General features: G+C 43.9%; 1 long non-coding RNA gene across 1 annotated transcript in view; it reads right to left on the bottom strand.

Moving 5' to 3' along the window:
* Positions 1–6,563: 6,563 nt before the first annotated feature.
* Positions 6,564–19,576, bottom strand: part of LOC121029467 (uncharacterized) — a 132,949-nt gene continuing 119,936 nt past the window's right edge. Inside the window, exons 3-4 of the long non-coding RNA XR_005789739.1 lie at positions 7,852–7,954; positions 6,564–6,694 (exon numbers count right to left, since the gene is read on the bottom strand). This is a non-coding gene — a long non-coding RNA (uncharacterized LOC121029467). The remainder of the gene's footprint in view (positions 6,695–7,851; positions 7,955–19,576) is intronic.

The following is a 19,576-nucleotide window of genomic DNA, read 5'->3' as shown; positions in this document are numbered from 1 at the left end:
TTTTTGCTCTTGGTTGTTGTTCATGGCTCAGCGTGGGCCATCAGTAAGCCTCATCCTGTACCAGTTTCCCCCTCCCTGTCTACACCCCACCCATTATGGAGGTCTCAGTTTCTCCTGCTCACCCTGCACTTGCTACCTGCAGGAGGACTTGACTCCTGCTGTTCTTCTGCTGAAGGGGCTCCCTCCCCAGTTTCTCAACCCTTAGCGGCCTCAGTTTCAGCAAAATGTCTTTTAGGAAGTCTTTCTGATTCCTCTGACTGGGTTACGTTCTCCTGTGACAAGCTTCCAGAGTATCCTGCATGTCTTCTTCGTAATGTTCATCACACTTGTAAATACTTCATTTATGTCTTTCCAACAGACTGTAAGCCCTAGGAAAGCAACACCACATCTGTTTGGCTTACTGCTGAATCACCAGTGTCTAGTTAGTGAGCATCTAGGAAGCATGCAATAATATGTGTTGAACGAATGAATAATGAATGAATGGTGGATGGACGGACGGATGGATAAATGGATAAATGTCAAAGCCAGAGGATTCCCACTGGCAGATATGAGTACGAGATTATAAAATAAATTTTATCAGTTACAGTTTGGGCATGGCTTCATCTACTCTTTTCCAGGAGCTCGATGAACAATTAGCACCAGCTTGAAACAGTTGAAAGAGTTGTCACTAAGATTTACTTTTATTGTATTTAATCTGGTCTAGCAATTGCTTCTTACTGGTTGTAATAAGTTGGGATTGGCGTGGTGATGTCACTTTAAATGCCTCTATGAGGTCTTTCTTTCACTGCTCTGTAAGAAAAAAATGGCAGTTCCTCTCAGAGAGGGGCACAGGATAATGTATTATCTGAGTTATCGCTGTTCAATCAAAAAGTGCATGAAGGAGCCACATAATTCATTTGGGCAGCAATCACCACGGAGTTACACAGGTCTCTCATGTAGGTGATGAAACAGCCAAACTCCCTGACAGTGGTGAATTACGCCTCGTGTCACTAATAGCAATGCCAAAAGAAGTGTCAAGGCTACAGACGTGGAGAATGGGGGGCTCTTCAAATTGCACGAGTAAAAATGTGATATGTTTTATTGCTTTCTTTTAATCTTGATCATTGAGGTTTTAAAATGAAATAACAGGGATGCTAAGCCTAGCCAATGGGTAGGGTGATTCATTTCTACTTGGCAATGGTATTAGTATGGTGGCTTCTGTCCAGGCCAAGCCTGGGCTGGAACCCCTGTGCCTCTCCATTCCGCCACCAGCCCCATGGCTCAGCTGGCACCTTAAATCCTAACAAAGGGCCCGAGACATATGGGATTTTTGTCTTTTTCATCCATAGTCAAATAATTCAGCAAATATATACCATATATCTTTTTCTCTCACAGTTGAAATATTGACCCGATATAATAAAATCTCTGATTTTTAAAAGCCTTGTAGTATGACAGGGAGGCTAACATGAATTTGAAATCTGGTGATTAGGAAGTGTTTTGAATGGCTTTGAGAACTGCAGGTAAAACACTAAATTATACTAATATTCTTGTTTAGTTAAACTGTTTAATGTTTTAAAAAGCCCTTCATAATATTATGGATAAGTAAATTCTTGGGCCTGATTTCAATTTGAGTCAAATTCCAACTAATAATGTTACACCCATAAACCTTCTCCTTAACAGCCCATAACATTAAACTGAAAACAGAATTCTTAAAGCACGCTCTTATGCTGTCTATCCATGAAATAAGCATTATGGACTTTCAACAGATGTCTTTAATAGACATTGTTATTAAAAAGAATATTACGTAAAATAAATTTAGACTGCTAGTCTAGCACGATTACTAAAAGAATACTGCTGCATGTTCATATAATCTCATCTATACTTAATTGGGAGGGAAAAAAAATTCCGTGGACATTATTATCTTTGGTAGTAGCCATGTACTCATTTACCTATCCAGCTCATTATCCCAGATTAGGATTTGTTAGTGCCTTCTCTTATGCTCTAGCATAAGCCCCAATTTTCAGGAAATTAAAAGTTGGTCAGAAAAAAAAAGAACTCCAGTTAACAAGCATCAGTCTAAGAGCAAATTCCTTATAAAAATCTTGGGGAAAAATTTCAGCTCTTTTTCAGTTATGAGTGCCAAAGGCGGGGGGGGGGGGAGAAATTTCGTGGTTTCAGGCACTTTTAAGTTTTATAATTTGAAAATACGTTAGGCTTTAAGTAGAAAAAATAAAGTTCCAAGACCATAATATGGATTAATGCCTCTGGTATGTTTTGAAGATGACACAAAGCTAGTAAGAACAACCAATCTATTTGCTGGGAAATATGTTGTATTGCGCATGAACATTTGAAAATAATGCCATCTGCGCCAGCATTGAATTTTGGTTTCTGCCTTCAGGCCTGCAATGTGAAAAATATTAGCCCCTATAGTTAATTAGGTAGTAACTGGAATTTACATGACATCTCTCATTCTAGGTTATTAAACAAAGCATGGGGAAAAGGTCCACTTTTCTGGTCAATGGTCTGTGTCTTTGGTGGCAGGCTCTAATGGAGGGAAGTCAGAGGTAAATGGTTATTGACATCACCCCAATATTGTCATTCTTTGTGAACAGAGGAAGAACGTGAAGGAGGGTCTTAGCCAAGATTATACAGCGTATCAAACCTGAAGTTCGTGACTTTCCCAGGTGAGGCTATATTTACAGTGTGTTAGACTGTGGCTTCACTGTCTTTATTTAGATACTCTGCATTCAGGCAGGTCTGGGAGAATGGGATGGATCAGCACTTATAACTGGGGCAGTCCTGTCAGTGGCTGAGCCTGCATGGAGGAGAAGAGAACATGGGTCTTGGATCAAACAAGCCTCGATGCAATCCTTGTTCTGAAACTTATTGGTTAAGTGACTCTGGAAAGCTACCTGCCCCTCTCTTTATTCATCTGTAAAATGAGGGTAAAAGAAATAAATATACCTCATGAATAGTTGTAGGGAGTACAAAAGGAAGACAGTTTGGCAAGTAGTAACAATCAATAAACGTTAGCCATTCTTCTTCCTTTTTTTCCCCTCTTCCTCTTCTCCTTCTTATCTTTTCTCTTATTCTTCTCAACTACATTTCAGATGCATGATCTAAAAAGGTAGATCTTACTACTTTATATATGTAGGAAATAGCAAACACTGATCCTTTACTCTTATCCATTTTATGAAAGCTCAATGTAGAGTTAAAGAAGCAGCAGTAAAAAGAGGGCCAATGTAGGATTCAGAAAACCTGGCTTCTGACCCCGGCTCCACCAACTTAATCAACTTAAGCAAGCTGCCTGAGCCTCTCTGAGCCTCACTTGTTTTTGTTTTTTATTTAATCTGCAAACTTGGACGATAAATCTTACCCACCTCACACAGTTCCTGTGAGGATTGAATGGGAAGATAGATGTGAAAGCATCTTGAAAACTATAAAGCATTTAGTTGAAATAAATTAGAGTATTTTTATAATTTTTATCACGCTCAAAGTCACTTATGATGACAGATTTCTATATCCATAATTTTTCCCTGAAAGTTTATTCATATTTGGAACAATTGTTATTTATTACTCATTTATTAACAGACATAAAATTAGTTTTGATGACAGCCTTTTGCTAACAATAAACCAAAAATGGATTCATGGTTCAGTGGTACTGAAGAGCTTTTCTCCTTTTTTGAAAAGTTGAGACTTCACAGTTTGTTAGAGCATAGTTGTTGCTTAATACCTGTTCTACTAAAGTTCACCAAATTGTACTTGATGTTCTGGTTTTTATTGCTTACACAGAATTCGTGTTTTTCACCGGGCCTTATTAAGCACGCGCGCACACACACACACACACACACACACACACACACACACACACACACAACTTGCTTTGACCAAAGTGGTCATACTAGTATGGGAAGAATAGGTATAGAGAAATTCAAGTTGTCTGAAACTTCAGTGCTTCAAGAGCTAATCTCAAGTGACAGAGTTCTTGAGACATTTTGACCAAGAGAAGAACCTTACCTTAGGAAATGGACAAACATTTTGTATAAACACACTGGTTCCTTCCCCTGCCAAGGTTGTTTATGCTTAGTCATTGGGAAAATTTCAGCTGCCCTTTGATAAACATGGCTCAGTAACTATCAAGATATTGACTACTTACAGCCAAGGTAGAAAAGGAAAAGCTTGACCTACTGGTAGCATGGGTACCGGAAGGAATAACTCCAGTTGATGAAATGCTTTCCTTGGGGATGCCATCCCTTTATTTTACGGTCTCACCTAGTACAGCCCCACTGGTATCAGGGCTGCTCTGTGCAAGAAATAAGGAATTTCGAAGGTAGAATGGAAGTATGATTCAGATCTCTGTGCAGTATTCAATGCCGTCCAAACTTCCATGGCTTAGTACACTTACCGTCTACTAATCTTCAGGGAAGCAACCAATGCGCACTCGAGGGTGATTCCCTCCCACGTAGGAGGTTATTGTCCCTCAGCCCCACCCCTCCTCTCATATATTTGGCCTTTTGATGCTGGAGCTGGAGCTCTGCGACACACACTTCTCCTTTGCTGGCAGCTCCATGTCAGGCTTTAAAAATCGACGGCATTGGAGGAAGCCTGCAAGGCTGGAGGAGAAGGGACTAACTCCTTCCCCTTTGCTCCCTGTTGGCTTGATGTCTGCTGCCACTGCTATGAGCACCACCGCTCCAGTCACACTTCTTGACTCAGCAGAAGTGGTTTTTCCCCCGCAGCTGTGAGTGAATCCACTGATGAGTCTGGCCAACGCTTGCAAAGCCAGCCTAGTCTCCCAACTAGACCCTCCCTGATACGCTTGCTGACAACCTGAATTCAAGTGCTAACACTCCCATCATATTTTCTGTTCCACGGTGCTTGTAGTCAACATCTATTGAATTTGACTACCCAGAAAATAACCTTTTTATTTTGGTGGCTCACCCTCCCCAAGCTTCCTCTGTGTGGATACAGTTTAGGTAAGACTGTCCTAACTCTTTGTTCCAGAGGTTTGTGTGACTCCGGTCTAACAAATGAAACTATTGTCTGTCTCACCCAGAGTGACTGGCCTAGTGGGTGGACACGGGCTCCGGATGCACTTGAAATCAGTGTCACCTTTTTAAACTTCCAAGTTACATAGGCCCGAGGAATCCTCATTCTTTACAAATGCTAGCCTAAGTCGTGTGTTTGTCACTGACAAGCTGTTAAACCAAAGGAATGGATCTTTACCATTGGCACTTCAGCAGAAATTTGGTGGATGTGTGGCTGGGTAGCAGACAACTCTCTGAGGCCTTCAAAGCATACACGAGAATGGAGTGGTGGTGGAGGTAGGTACACGCCCCTCACGGCCCTGTCCCAGCCTGGAGCCTGGCTGGGACCTTCGTGGCCAACTTCCCTACACGATCAATTGCACGTGACCACTTGCTGACGAACAGACAAAAGAGCCTTGCGGTAGTGGCTGAGGGTTTGACATCTACAATGTGAGGCCAATAGAACTTTTCAAAGGCACATTCTAACTGATAATTTAGCTTAACTACCTCATATGTTGATGGAGAGAGAACTGAAATACTTGCTTAGATTACCTTCTAAATATGGCATATCTAATAGTGATATCTGAGTCAAGATAGAACTAGGAAGAGAATAGACATTTGTTGAATACCACTGTAGATAGATATTAGGCTAAACAATCTCATTTTGCAACAAACCCAGGAAATATGGCTCATCACCCACTTTTTCAAAATGCAAAAAAAGTAAGGTTTGGGAAGGGTAAGTAACTTGTTCAAGGTCACAGACTAAAAGATTCAAGTCCAGTTCTCTCTGACATGGAAGTTCATTCTCTTTCCCCACATTAGGAAGGGGAAGTCAACAGTTCCAAAAGAAAAGATGATCATTGAAAATGTCTTGTCTCCTACCTTTCTCCTTGGTTTTCCACACCTAAAACCCCACAGCAGAAATGTGCTGGAAACTTGTTCCAAAGCATCATCATTGCAGGCAGGAATTTACCTTGTGCATTGGGGGAAGCAAGTCCAAAAGCAATTGTACTTGGAATGTTAAGAAAGTCTTAGCTTTTTCTAGTCTAGCCACAAAAAAAATAGAGGTTTATATGGGCAAAATGATTTACTACCATTCATTAGGGTATTTTATACTTCACTGAACTTAGATAGGCAAATTATATAAACATTTTACATATAAGCAAAACATGTCAGATGTCAGGACTCAAAATATGTATTTAATTAAAAAAATACATCTTTTCAAACCAAAGCCCTAAATACATATTAAGTGAAGGTAAATGAGACATGTCACCTAACAGACATTAAATGACCCACATATACAGTGATACCTCCATTAATGAGGCAAATGCATTCCAACAGCACACTTTAGTGTCAGAAATTTCATTATTCGATGAGGCAATAACACAGAAGACATAAGGACCCATCCAAAGAAGACAGAGAAGAAGTGGATATGGTGTGAAATTATTAAATATTAACCAAAATAATACCAAGTGGGCTGCCAGAAAAGAAGATTCTGGAAGTTCTAAGCCAGAGAGAGGATTAAGGGAGAGTGGGAGTCCTAGGGCTCACCTGTGATCTGGCAGAAAGGTGGGGAAAGGTTTGCAGGAGAAGGCTGTGGAGTGGCATGAACTCAGCATGCTTGGGTCACCTCCGCAGCCCCAGAATGGGCCTCGAGGAGCTGGAGCAGACCCCATCTGGACATATCCCTGCAAAGACACAGAGTACCTGAAGAAAAGGGACGGCACCTCTGATCCCCCAAAGGCCCCCAGACCCACCAAGGGTGAGCTCAGGGTTGGGGTCACACCTCCGTGATTTCATTGTGTCCCACGTTACTGCCCCATCCATTTGCAAAGCCTTTTATAAGGAGTTGTCATTCATCATTCCATTACAATTCAAAGACCAAGTACCTTTACCTTGAATGTTGACTAAAAATGTCGCTTATCAATGAGTAAGACCATCAGTATTCGAAAATGCCACTGATCACACCCTTTTCTTTCTTCCCAAAGGCAAGGAGGTGGAGGGTGCAGGTCAACACAAAGTAATTTCAGGGACGGAGGAGGCAGCCGAGGGGTTATGAGACTCAGAAACGAGAGGCTGGGGAACCCCTACATTTTTGCTGATTTCTTATTTATACCATAAACCATGCAGGACAAACACACTCTATTCACTGAGGTATTTTTGTCCCGTGCAGCTGTGTGGCTTAGCAGGAGCTTTGCTGTCGAGCCATATGACTCATGCCAACACTGCTGCATATGATTTATGAAGACTTAGAGAAAAAGAAAACAGCCAGCTTCATTATGAAGGAGCGTCGTTTCCAGAGTATTTGTTCGCTGAGGATCAGGGTACCATTTAGTCCTCTCTTGCTTGCACTCTGAGTGAAATAGTGAGTCTGCCTCAGCCAGCGGTGGGCTGGAGGATGCCCTCCTGCTTCCCTGCTCCCCACGTGCCCTGCTTCCAGCTTACATGAGGACACTTCTAGTGTAAGAAGAGAGCTGGTGGCTGTAGCCAGAGGCTCCGTGACCTTCAGCTGCCATGGGAGGTTTACTGACTCCGAAACTGGCCAAACATCTCATCACAGGTTGCTTGGGCCTGGGTCTGCTTCCCTCAAAGACGGGGTCTGCAGCCCAGGGCACGGGGAGAAAAGCTGAAAAGGGACCCGGTTTTGCTGGTTCTCAGGCTGGCCACTCTTATCAGACTGTCTCCCTGCCTCACTGATTAGAAGACTGTCTCCAGTTGATTTTCCGAAATGCTCCAATGAGAACATTAAACACAACCCATCTCCCCAGTCCCACCCCACACTTCCCACTGGGGTCAAAAAGAAAAGTGCTAGGGTCTCTTACTCTGAAACGTTTCTGACTCCTACCTTGGAAACGTTCCAAGCTGGATCTGACGGGTCTTGTCTTTTCTTACTTTCTTTCCCTGTTTTAGCTTTCACTTTCAAACAAGTCCCGGCCTACATTTATTCCCTGAAAAATAGGAAAATCAGGCCAGTTGGTAGTGCAGGTTTGTGGCTGTAATACATAACAGCTGCTTAGTAATAAGGCAGCTTGGACTAAGAAAGCAACTTTGGTAATATCCTGTTTATCTCCTTCCAAGAATGCTCTGTTACCCACCGATACCCACACCACAATGGGGCAGAATAAAAGTTCATAAGAATTTGTGAATAATAACATGGTCATAGAGCTTGCACTCTGGATGCTCTCGTTGTAAATTAAATTGTGAGAGGCTCAGGATAAAGTATGTATTCATGTTGCCTAACTTGTTAATAAGATATATAGTTGATCTTATTCCCAAGAAAGATGAGAATAAAGCAGATTTGGAAATTGTGTAAAAAGGAAAATGAAAGTGATAAATTTTAAATATTAAAAGTATATACCATATGCCAACAAGGGTTTTATTTTAAATAAGATCATAAAAAATAAATAAATAAAAGTTTTGGTACAATGCTTTATTTTCCAGCGAGAGTGTTACATTTAAAGATGGTTTTTTTTTTTTTAATGTTTATTTATATATGAGAGAGAGCAGAGAGAGATGGAGACAGAATCCAAAGCAGGCTCCAAGCTGTCAGCACAGAGCCTGACATGGGCCCGAACTCACGAACCGTGAGATCATGGCCTGAGCCAAAGTCGGACACTTAACCAACTGAGCCACCCAGGCGCCCTGCTGAAGTGTTAAATTAAATATCCTATCCTTGGTTTCCTTTGGTTGTAGTTAGTTTGTGTACAGTGCTTTCAGTGCAGCTTCTGGTTTATTTATTTAATTTTTGTGTGGTCCAATCCCTGCCCCCCCTAACCCACACACAAAGGACCTGAACAATTGTTACAGGTAGTGGTTGTACTCTCTCCCCCTGCAAGCTTTGAAGGTGCTTCCCCCTGCATCAAAGTACTTCATGGCTCTGTGTATCTCCGCCCAACTTCAAAGCCTCACTGCAGGAATCTGTAGTGCCTTATACCATGCAGTTCTAAAGGAGCTATTACTCTCCATTTATTGTGCAAATTTTTATGGAGATGCCCTGCTATCTTTCTTGACTCACCACTTGGTCTCAGAATAGCTCCCCCAGCTATGATTAAGAACTGTCTAGAAAAATTATCTGAAGGAATACATTAGGGTCAGACTGCTGGAAACTAATCCTGCTAACTCTTGTGCTTTTAGTGTCTCTGATGCCACACCCTGTTCAACTAACTATAAGGTTCTACCAGCACAGTAGCTGGGGAACTTTCCCTTAGGAGCCTAGAGGAAGCGGGTTAGTTTTGATTTAAGTTGCGGCTAAAGAAAAAAAAAATATGTTTCGCCTTTTATAGAACTTATTGGTAGAAGATTCTGAAAGGAACAGGAGTCCTGAGATACAAGAGCAAATAGATGCTATTGAGCAGAAAGATAGGCTGTCTAATAGAAGCTTCTGCAACGATGGAAACGTTCTGTAATTCTGTGCTATCCGATACGGTAGCCCCCAGCTACATGTGGCTGCTGAGCACTTGAAATATTCCTAGGATGACTGAAGAGCCCAATCTTCAATTTTATTTAATTTTAATTAATTTTAAGTGTTATAAATGGGAAGTGTCTATTGTATCGAACAGCATAGTTCTAGGAATGAACGCTGTGTGTTTGCGTGTGGGTAGAAAATGTAGGACTTCAGCCAGAGGTAAGAGAAGGATAAGGAAGAAAAAATAGTGCCTATTTGCAACCTACCGGGGAAAATCCTTTTGACCTGTCACCACAATAGCTCCACCCAGGCAATAAGGAGATCCTAGCAATCAGACCTAAAAAGAATAGTGTCATCATTTCTTTTCATTAATCATTAGAGAACAAGGCTGCCGTGCCCACATACAGGCTGGCACTTCCCTGCATTCACGCCTCCTGATTGATAGCATTTCAAGTCATCTTGTGGTAGGCAATGGACAAGGGGGAAAAGTAATGAAATTGCCTCGTCATTTACCAGCCCAAGCCAATAATGTGTCACTGTGCATGGCTGTCACTTTTATACATCAAGGGTGCCCAATATCAGGTAGGACACTGGCCCTTTCAAAGCGACATAAATCAGGAGTTTGTACAGGCGGAGAGGGGTCATCAGGAGGCCACAGGAATCTCAGGCCTGTCCACTTGTCTGATTTGGGGCCTTGACATTGTTCCCCGAGCTGGCAAAAACTTGGGATTCTGAATACTTTGCTGGGAACTCCAAGCCACATGGGTGCTGCTGGTGACCTCCTCACAGAAGCGAGGAAGGGAACAGCAGGAGATTACGCGGACGCGGACGGGACTGGCCATGGAGAAGATCCCTGCAGGGGTGACTCCTGGAGCTTCCAGACACAACAGCAGCAAAGACAGTCCCCCGACCCCCATTTCCCACCCCCTTCCTCTACGTTTATTTTCCTGCTCTGTTCCAATTAGAAAACACCCAAGAAACCTTGGAAAGTATAAAAAACTAGACATGAATAAGTTTTTCGCCAAATGGCGGGGGTGGGGGAGGGTGACTTGTTAATGAACCCACCATTCACTTCAGTGAAGTTGTCTTTTTTGCTTTCCCTCCTGAAGCAGCATCTGCGCGCAGCCTTTACCAAGGTACTGAAATGTTTAACTGCTGCTGCTGTAGGACTTTCTAGTCAGGAGAGATCTGCCATTTTCATCATGGATTCTTTTGTTTTTCCCCGTGGCCAGCTGCTGCGAAGATGCAGTCAATTTAGATTAAACAGGCTGAGGAGCGCTATTCAATATGTCAGCCAGGCACACTTCTCTAAATCCAGCGTTCAGCAGGTACAGTTTAGAAAAAAAAAAAGTCAGGGGGGCTGTTGACAGAGGGGCGCAGACTGCTTTTACGCCTGGGAACGGGAGCAGGGGTCCTTGGAGGGCAGCCCCCGGTTCCTCCACATTAGGCATTGGGAGCAGCTCGGCCCTTTCTTTCTGCCTGTCTTCACCCTTGTCCTGCTCCTCCCCTTCCCCTGCTGCCACTGGCTTCTATCTCCATTGTTCCCTTAAGCCCAGCAGCCAGCGAGCAGCCAGGCCCAGCACACGCTCCGCAGCCAGCCAGCAACTTCCTCCTAAGCTGCAGTGCATAATTACAACCAGCTGCTCCGGGCTGTGGGCCGGCCGGCTCTGCAGACAAGCATCCCCATACCCCCAGTTCCAGGGAGGCGACAGCCTGCTCTTGGCAGCAGCAAATTCTCCGAAGGAAGTGCCCACACCCTTGGAAGGAGAGGGAGCAGCCCTTCCCTCTCTCCTGGCTCCCAGAGGCCAGCGCCCCATCGGGTCTCCCCTCTTCTTCTCCACTTGGTCGGACAGAGAGAGTTGTTTTTATTGTTCGCCTGAAGGTGCCTGCTCTGTCACCTGCAGCAGCCCTTGCCCTGCTGGTCTATTGTCTGTGCTGGTGCCATTGCAAGCAGGAGGGTGCGTTCTGGGCCCAACTCAGGGGGCAGTGGCGCGAGGAACCCAGGCTCCCCGTGGGCACCTCGGCTTGTGAAGGGGTACAGATACAGGGGCAGGAAACGTGCGCTGCCCTCAGCTGGCATGAGGCAAAAAAGACTACTGATGTTGCTTTAAAAAAATACCACTGAAAATCCAAACAAGGCTAACGTAACCTCTGTAAGGAGAGCAGCGTGTGGGCAAGATTGCTGAGGATTTGCCCATGCCCCGCCTCGGAGCTGTGGGTTCATTTTGGGGCCTCAGTGATCTTTCAGGCTTGGCTACAAGTATGACTCTGATCCAAAATTAGGCTTTGAATGTGTAACACAAGGCTCCCTGCCCCACCCACCGCCTCTCTCTGCCCTGTGCTGTTTCTTCAGAGCCTGGCGCTGGGCCAGATCTGGCCCTTCCAGCTCCTGGGGGAAGGGCTGGCGGCAGTGTTCTGTGTGCAGCCAGGACTTTAGGGTGGGTGAAGGTGCATGGCACGAGGCAGGAAAAGAAGGGAAGACTGCTATTCTAGGGAAGGGCACCGAACCCTCAAATCACCCACCCCATCTAGTCAAGCCGGGGAAGACCATGCAGGTGGGAGGGCAGCGCGCCGCCTCGTCTGCCCGCATCGCTCCTGCCTACCTGTGCCTTCCAGCTCTGGCTCTTAATAGGCCTTCAGCAGCAAGAGAGCCAAGCCAGGCCGGGCCAGCTGCTCTGTCATGCCCAACAGCAGCCTCAGAGGTAGGGAGCAGCTGGGAGTCTGCTGTCGAAAAGGAGCTGCTCATTTTACAGGGCAATTTCCCAGGGACGCCGGTCCTGGCAGTACGAGATCAAGTGGGGCAGAGAGGAGCATCTTTGAGAGGGGTCATTCTGTCTGAGCGTCAGCAGCCAGACTGTGGCCAGCAGCAGCAGGCTAGCTGTCTGTCATGTTGGGGTTCCCCTTTGCAGATTTCTTTGTTTCAGTGTTCAAAAATCTCAGTAGAGGGGTACCTGGGTGGCTCAGTCGGTTAAGCCTGACCGACTTCATCTCAGGTGGTGATCTCGTGGTTCACGAGTTTAAGCCCTGTGTCGGGCTCTGTGCTGACAGCTCAGAGCCTGGAGCCCTGCTTCAGATTCTGTGTCTCCCTCTCTCTCTGCCCCTCCCCCACCTCTCAAAAATAAATAAACATTAAAAAGATTTTTTTTTAAATCTCAGTAGAACTCTTTTTTAAGAGGATAGCTCCTCGCAAGGAATTGTAATAGCAACCTGTGTCAGCAAAGGGCATGCAGGGAACAGGGGTCATCAGTGAATGTGTGTAAACAATGGAGTTTGCGCCTCATCAACTGTAGCTTTTCTGGGTTTCTACATCAGTCTCTGATGATCTTTGCAATTTAATTCCCATAGGAAAAAAGAATGCCAGTTTCAAGTGCTCTTTTGGTGTTCAATCCATGCTTTCCCTTCTGATTCTTAAGCCTGGATACACTTTAGAAGCACATACAAAGCAAACGCATGTCCGTAATAGCATCACGACGCAGCTATTTCAGCCTGAATATTACTTGTGCAGCTTGACTGGCTCTTCCACTTAAAGCAGTTTGGAGGTCCCAGTGACTCAGTGATGTAATTTTTGGCAGGTTTTTCTCCGGCCTTGCGACGAGAAACAAGCTTAACAAGCAAACAGACGTGTCTGGCTTCTCACGTTGCCGCAACCCTTATTTGAGAGCACCAGGAATGAGAGGATTCCTTCAGAGGGTCCCACTCTCCAGAGGAGGAGTGTGCAGATGGCAGCAGCAGCCTTGTTATATCAGCAAGGAGGAAAAAAGACGTAGAAAAACAGAGACTGAGCAAAGTTCAATCTCGGGGCGCCTGGGTGGCTCAGTCGGTGAAGTGTCCGACTTAGGCTTGGGTCATGGTCCCACGGTTCATGAGTTTGAGCCTCGCTGATACTTCCCTCTCTCTCTGCCCCTCTCCTGCTCACACTCTGTCTCTATATCTCGAAATAAATAAAACTTACGAAAAGAAACATTTTTTAAAAGGAAAAAAGTTCGGTCTTCAGTATTCTCAAAAATGAAGTTGAGAGGGACAAGCACCAGATTTTGAGACAAGAGACTTGGTTATTTTCACAGCTCTGACTGACTCTAATTACCTGTGTGGACTTTGACATCCATTCATTTCTCCTGGTTTAAGTTTTCTCATCTATAGAATAGGGGTGATGATACCAACTCCCTGTAATTCCACCACAGATGTGTGTGTGTGTGTGTGTGTGTGTGTGTGTGTGTATGTTGTGTGTGGTGACAGCAAGACAGCAAGCACACTAACTATATTAAAAGTAGGATAGGGGGGCCTGGATGTCTCAGTCTGTTAAGTGTCTGACCTAGGCTCAGGTTATGATCTCACAGTTTGTGGGTTCGAGCCCCATATAGGGCTCTGTGCTGACAGCTCAGAGCCTGGAGGCTGCTTTGGATTCTGTGTCTCCCTCTCTCTCTGCCCCTCCCCCACTCAGACTCTCTCTCTCTCAATCTCTCTCTCTCTCTGTCTCAAAAATAAATATTGAAAGAAAATTTTAAAGTAGTATAAAAATGCATTCTATGATTGAAAAGTAACCTAGCAGAAATAACAGCCATGTGTGTTCCTTGTACATGCTTATACTTATCTATTATTTAAGTGAACATTTAGGTCTAGCCACTCAAGTGGGTTTCACGGAACACCATTCACTGATAAATGAAGAAACGCAAGTACTTTTTCAGGTGTAAGATCATCTTTCTATTTAAAAAAGATCTTTTCTGTAATGTTTAGACCATCCGACGAGGTTTTATTTTACTGCACAAAGGGAAGCCTGAGTCTTTCAGGCTCCTTCTAGCATCTCCCAGTGCTTTACAAAGATGTTCATGACAGTTGGAGAGCAAGCTATCATGTATCACTCTTTCCACCAACAGATGGAGAAACTGAAGCATAAAGAGGTGAAACGAGGTCACCGAGGGAGCAGGTGATGGACTGGCTTCTGGTCTCTTGATCCAAACCCTGCTCCACTTTGTCTCTCTCATAAACAGCCATCAATAACTTCATCTCCAGACCGAACACGGTGAACTAGGGCTCACAGTGTGCAAAGCATTTGTGTGCAATTGGGATCTCCACTATCCGGGGCAGAACACAGAGCCCTGAACAGAAATGGAGGAGCAAGAAACAATTGTTACCATTGGAGGCAGAAACTCCACCAAAGCCAGTCTCACGGTGACAAGGCAGAAACAAGGAAGTCGTGAGCGGGAAGCTCCATATCACCCGTCAACTGCTAACATATCAAGATCATACAAACCTAATGGCAGGACTCGTAAACATGAACTTCATTCAAAAACCTAGTTTCGACACTATCTGTATACTTAGAGATTTCCCTTCCTTAATATGAGAACTGTGCAGAGAAATGGGCAGATGACAAAATATGAAGCTTTCACGTTAATGTTCATAAGCTGTGCTAACGCATATCTTCATGTATCAGCCAACCAGATGCTCGGGTTGACTGAACATTTCTATTTAAGATCTAAGGTTGTAACCCATTTTCTTTTTACACTTTGCCTTCTCAGACACGCATTTTATTCTTTCAGGTTTTCAGCCTGGCTCTACCACCCACCACTCACTGCTTTGTGACGAAGAGCTTTAGGCTAACGCTCTGAGTCTGTTTCCGCCATTGTAAATGAAGCGGACATGCCAATCTCACATTTTTTTGTGAAGACGAATTGACTTCACGTTTATAAAAAATATTGAACACAACTCCTGGTACATAGAGGGTGCTTAGTAATTGCTATTTCCTTGTTTCTCACCTTTGAATAGATTCCTTATAAAGTGTTCTAATTGTTGGAAGTACCTTCCTATATACTGCACATAATTCAATAAGGTGGTTAAGGAGCGTGTAATGATCCCTTCCAAATATATGAAAAAACTCTATCTCTCAGAGATTAAGTGACTTCCTCAGAGGTGCACGGCAAATCAGTGCAGAACTAGAAGGCTGGCATCTAGTCCTGTGATCCCTTAGCCCTGTGATCTTTCCAGAACCTTGTCTCTTGCAGCCATTGCTTCCATCTGAATGGAAGCAGCTGGTCTCCAGTCCACCCCAAACCAGTTCCGGCTCCCTGGTGCCTCTTCCTGGCCTTCCCTGTACGGTAGCCCCAGCTCCAATCCCATCACACTCCTAAGGAACTTCCCTCTACCTCCACCTGGGGCTGGATGTTCAGGGACTAATAATCTACATGGCATACGAGTTGAAACGAATTGGGAAGGAATGTTCTTTTAAATGAAAGGGTTGGATTAGACACCACCATACGCATTATGTTGTTAATATCTACAGCATGATAAAATCATCCCAAATGTCACCAATCCCTGGGGGACTTATTAATAATTAAGCATTTTTAGTTCACTTAGGAATGCAGATTCCATTTAACAAGAGAATGTACACTAAATATGTCCATTATATTGCAGCTTGCAACAGAGTATGTTAGAGATCGCAGCTGGGTTTCTCCAGGACAGAAGACAAAGTTAATGCAGGTATCAGTCTTTCCTAAAGGCAGCATAAGAGCCAAAAGTAGCATCCTGGATTGGTTTATAGGGTTTGTGTTTATTAGAAGTGTTTATTAGAATGACTAATAATGGAAGAGAGCTGACTTGGCAGGGTTGGGGGAGAGCGAGAAGAAGCCCAAAGGAAATGGGATGATCTTGTAGAATATAAGGCAAAGCAGAGACCCAGGGCCTGCAGTGGATTGAATCGTCTGCCCCCTCGCCGATTGTTAAGGTTTTTAAGGACTGGAATAGGCAAAAAAGGGTCCTTCTATATGTTCCACTTAATGGGAAGGCCATTTAGTTTTTGTGTAGCTTACTCCCAAAAGATACATGGCCCTGATTCTACACACACGCGCGTGCACACACACACACACACGCACACACACCATTTTTCTTTCAAAAGCAGTTTCCTTTATTTATTTTGTTTTGTTTTTAAAGGTATCTGATTCTCTTTTCTTCTCTTCTCTATTTCCTGGGCACAGTCAGAACACTGAATATCTTGAAAGTGAAAAAGGGAAGATCACACACAGGTTGCCAATCTTCTTTGTGTCTTTCAGAGATTAACTGTTTTTTTTCCCCTAGGCCCACCAAAGAAGGTCTCTTTTGAAGATGATCAAGGGGGAGGGAGAGAGAGAGAGAGAGAGAGAGAGAGAGAGAGAGAGAGAGATTGAGAGAGAGAGAGAGAGAGAGGTAAAATCTTGGGAAATTGGTTGATCTAGCCTTTAGTCCTGGGGCTCTCCTAACTGGCTTTGCAATGTGTGATCTTTTGGGCATGTTATTTAATCTTTTTCTCTAGGCCCCTTCCCCCCCACCCCCATAGAAATTTTCACAATCCAGAAAACCTAATAGCCTTAATGTACCAGAAATCTAGGCTTGAAACAAGGAGAAGTCTTCTTCTCAATGGTGCCTAAAGAATTTTGCAACCTTTTAGCAGAAAATGCCTATGGATAAATTTTTCCATTTCCTTGTTCCCTCTGTCCTGAACTACATGCAAACTGTATTGCTTCTTTACTCCTTCACTTAAAACACCTGCCAACCTAATAAAAGAGCCATAAATGTAAGGGCCCCAACAAAGGAGAAGGATCCTCTCCTGACCAGGTTGGTCAGTGGGACAGGCTGTCACCAGGAAGTAGAAAACACAGGGAAGATTGTTGTCATGTCCATTGTAACCAACCTGGGTTACAGCAAAGCTGAGAGGCAGTAGGACTTATTATGGAGAGTGGACTTGGCATGCTTTACAGCCTCTTCACTTTCATCCTGAGGTTATTAAGGTTCAAGGTGCATGTAGAACTGATTCCCCGCGACTTCTGGTCTGTGTGTGTGTGTGTGTGTGTGTGTGTGTGTGTGTGTGTGTGTCTATAGGAATCACTCCCTAAATGTTCTCTAAAACTACCACTTCCTGTTGTTGGATACAGGGTCCAGGCAAGTGGACTGGTGGACTGTTGAGTAGAGATTCCCACCCTAGTCTCAGAAAAGAATGGACATAGACAGAGAGGAATGTGAGAAGGAATGGGAGAGAGAACAGGGAGGGCCCCGGGAGTTGTTTATCACAGAGCAAGCAGCCTTGGGAGCAGCAGAGGAGGAGGGGCTGAGTTTCAAAACAAGTTGTGGACTTAGAGACTATAAAAATGGTGGAGAAAAGATGACTTAAAGTCAAATAGACTAATATACTCAGTTACCCTGGATGGTTTTCTTTCACCACTAGTTTTCATATTCTGAAAGTCACGGTTTTCTCCTGCTAATAACCAGCTTGTCCCAAATGCCAACAGTGTGCCTTCTATTTCACCATTTATAGAAGCAGATGGTAAGGTTTCTCACTTTGCTTCACACACACACACACACACACACACACACACACACACACACACACTATCACGGCCGCCCTGACAGTCTGAGGAATTACTTTGCTCTGTCTCTTTAAAAAATCTAGAAAGCTCTTTGGATATTGTCAAGGCTAATCAATCAGAATTATGCTTATAACCAAGGGGATCTCATGACCTATGGTTCATAAGTTGCTTCAGATAAGGACTGTAGGGTCATATTCAATAGGGCATGGCCCTGCTCTTCAGGAGATTAAAAAAATATATGTGTACATGTGTGTTTGTGTGTGTGTGTGTAGCGGGGGTTGTTACCTGGTTTAGCTGCTGTTAATTTCTCATACTTTCAGCTCCTGGCAGAGAAAAGCATGCTGAAAATTACTAGGGCTCTAAGGGTTTCCCAAGTTTATAGGGAACCTAACCAATTAATTGCACAGATGATTCAATTGTGGCCCCAAAAAGTTAGCCAGGTTTCTCTACGGGTCACCCAGCAGGTTAGCCACAGATCCAGAGAAGAAACATGAGCCTCTAGGCTCCTTGTCCTGTTCTCTTTCCACATAGAGTGGATTCTAGGAGATCTGTTTTACAGAATTTCCTTTCCACTCTGTAGTCATATTATGGGTTTCTTATGCAAAGTCTTTACCAGTCCAGTGCTCCCCAGTGCTCTCCCCTCCAGCCGTGGCTGTTGCAAGGCCACACATCTGCATAGGGGTGAGCCAGGAGCACTCTGCTCCACAGAACACATGTTCTTTTACATTAAGCCCCTTTTCTTTGTCCCGAGGCTAATTCCTCTTTTCCTTGCCTCAATTTCTTTTTTATTGTCATCCACTCACGTGTACTAGTTTGTATACCAACACTTACATACGTTACCTTTAAATTAGAGAGACACAAAATAGAGCTAAATGCAACCCATAGTACCTAAACAATAATCGAAGATTGTGTAACATTTCTTATGTTCTCCCTTCGTGATCATGTGATGGGTGGAAAACTGTGAAGTCATATCAGTATCAAATCTCTCCTGGAGATGAGGCTAGTGACTTGCCCAAGAACAGTAGGCAGAGCTGGGAATGAAATGGTCCCCACAGAGTCACTGATTTTTCTTCTTTCTATTATGTCACGATACCAACCTGCCAAAATCGCCTTTTACGTCCTCTCTTCACTCTTGTCCCACCCCTGATGGAGATACTAATGGGCAACAAGTGGACATGACAGAAGCACAGACAGGATATGGAGAGGGCAGGATGAGGCCTGAACAACTTAGCCTGAACTGTTCAACACATTAGCCACAAGCCGTATGTGGATATTTTAATGAAAATTAAATGAAATAAAAAAGTTCATTCTTCAGTTGCACTAGCCAGCTTTCAAGTGCCGAATAGCCACAAGTGGCTAGTGGCTACCTTATTGGGCAACTTACGGAGCATTTCTCTCATCACAGAAACTATCGGACAGCTTTGCCAGACCCCAGGCCATTAGGACTAATAATAATAACTACCATTTATTGAGCCCCAATAGTATACCAGACACAATTGTTGGTGTTTTATGCCCATTATTTTATTAATCTTCATAAAATTGATGAAGTATTATTATTTGCATCTGACAGAGGAAAGAAATGGTATTAAGAATTCTTAATACTTTGCCCTTCATGTTGAGTAGTAAATGGCAGAAATGTGACCATGGACCAGTTATGGCAAACTGTAATATCAACTCTAGTTTCCTGTGAGGAGCCTTAAAGACTGACGATATAGCTAACATTTATTGAGCATGTGCCAGGCATTGTTCTCATAGGTGACATACATAAAAGGCAGGGACCAACCTGTGGCTTACCATTCCAATCCTTGTTCACGAAGTCAACTGCTCTTTCT

The sequence above is a fragment of the Herpailurus yagouaroundi genome, unplaced genomic scaffold (genome assembly GCF_014898765.1).
Source record: "Herpailurus yagouaroundi ecotype Mexico unplaced genomic scaffold, PumYag 28, whole genome shotgun sequence".
Lineage (NCBI taxonomy): Eukaryota > Metazoa > Chordata > Mammalia > Carnivora > Felidae > Herpailurus > Herpailurus yagouaroundi.
This window is presented reverse-complemented; position numbering and strand designations above follow the sequence as displayed.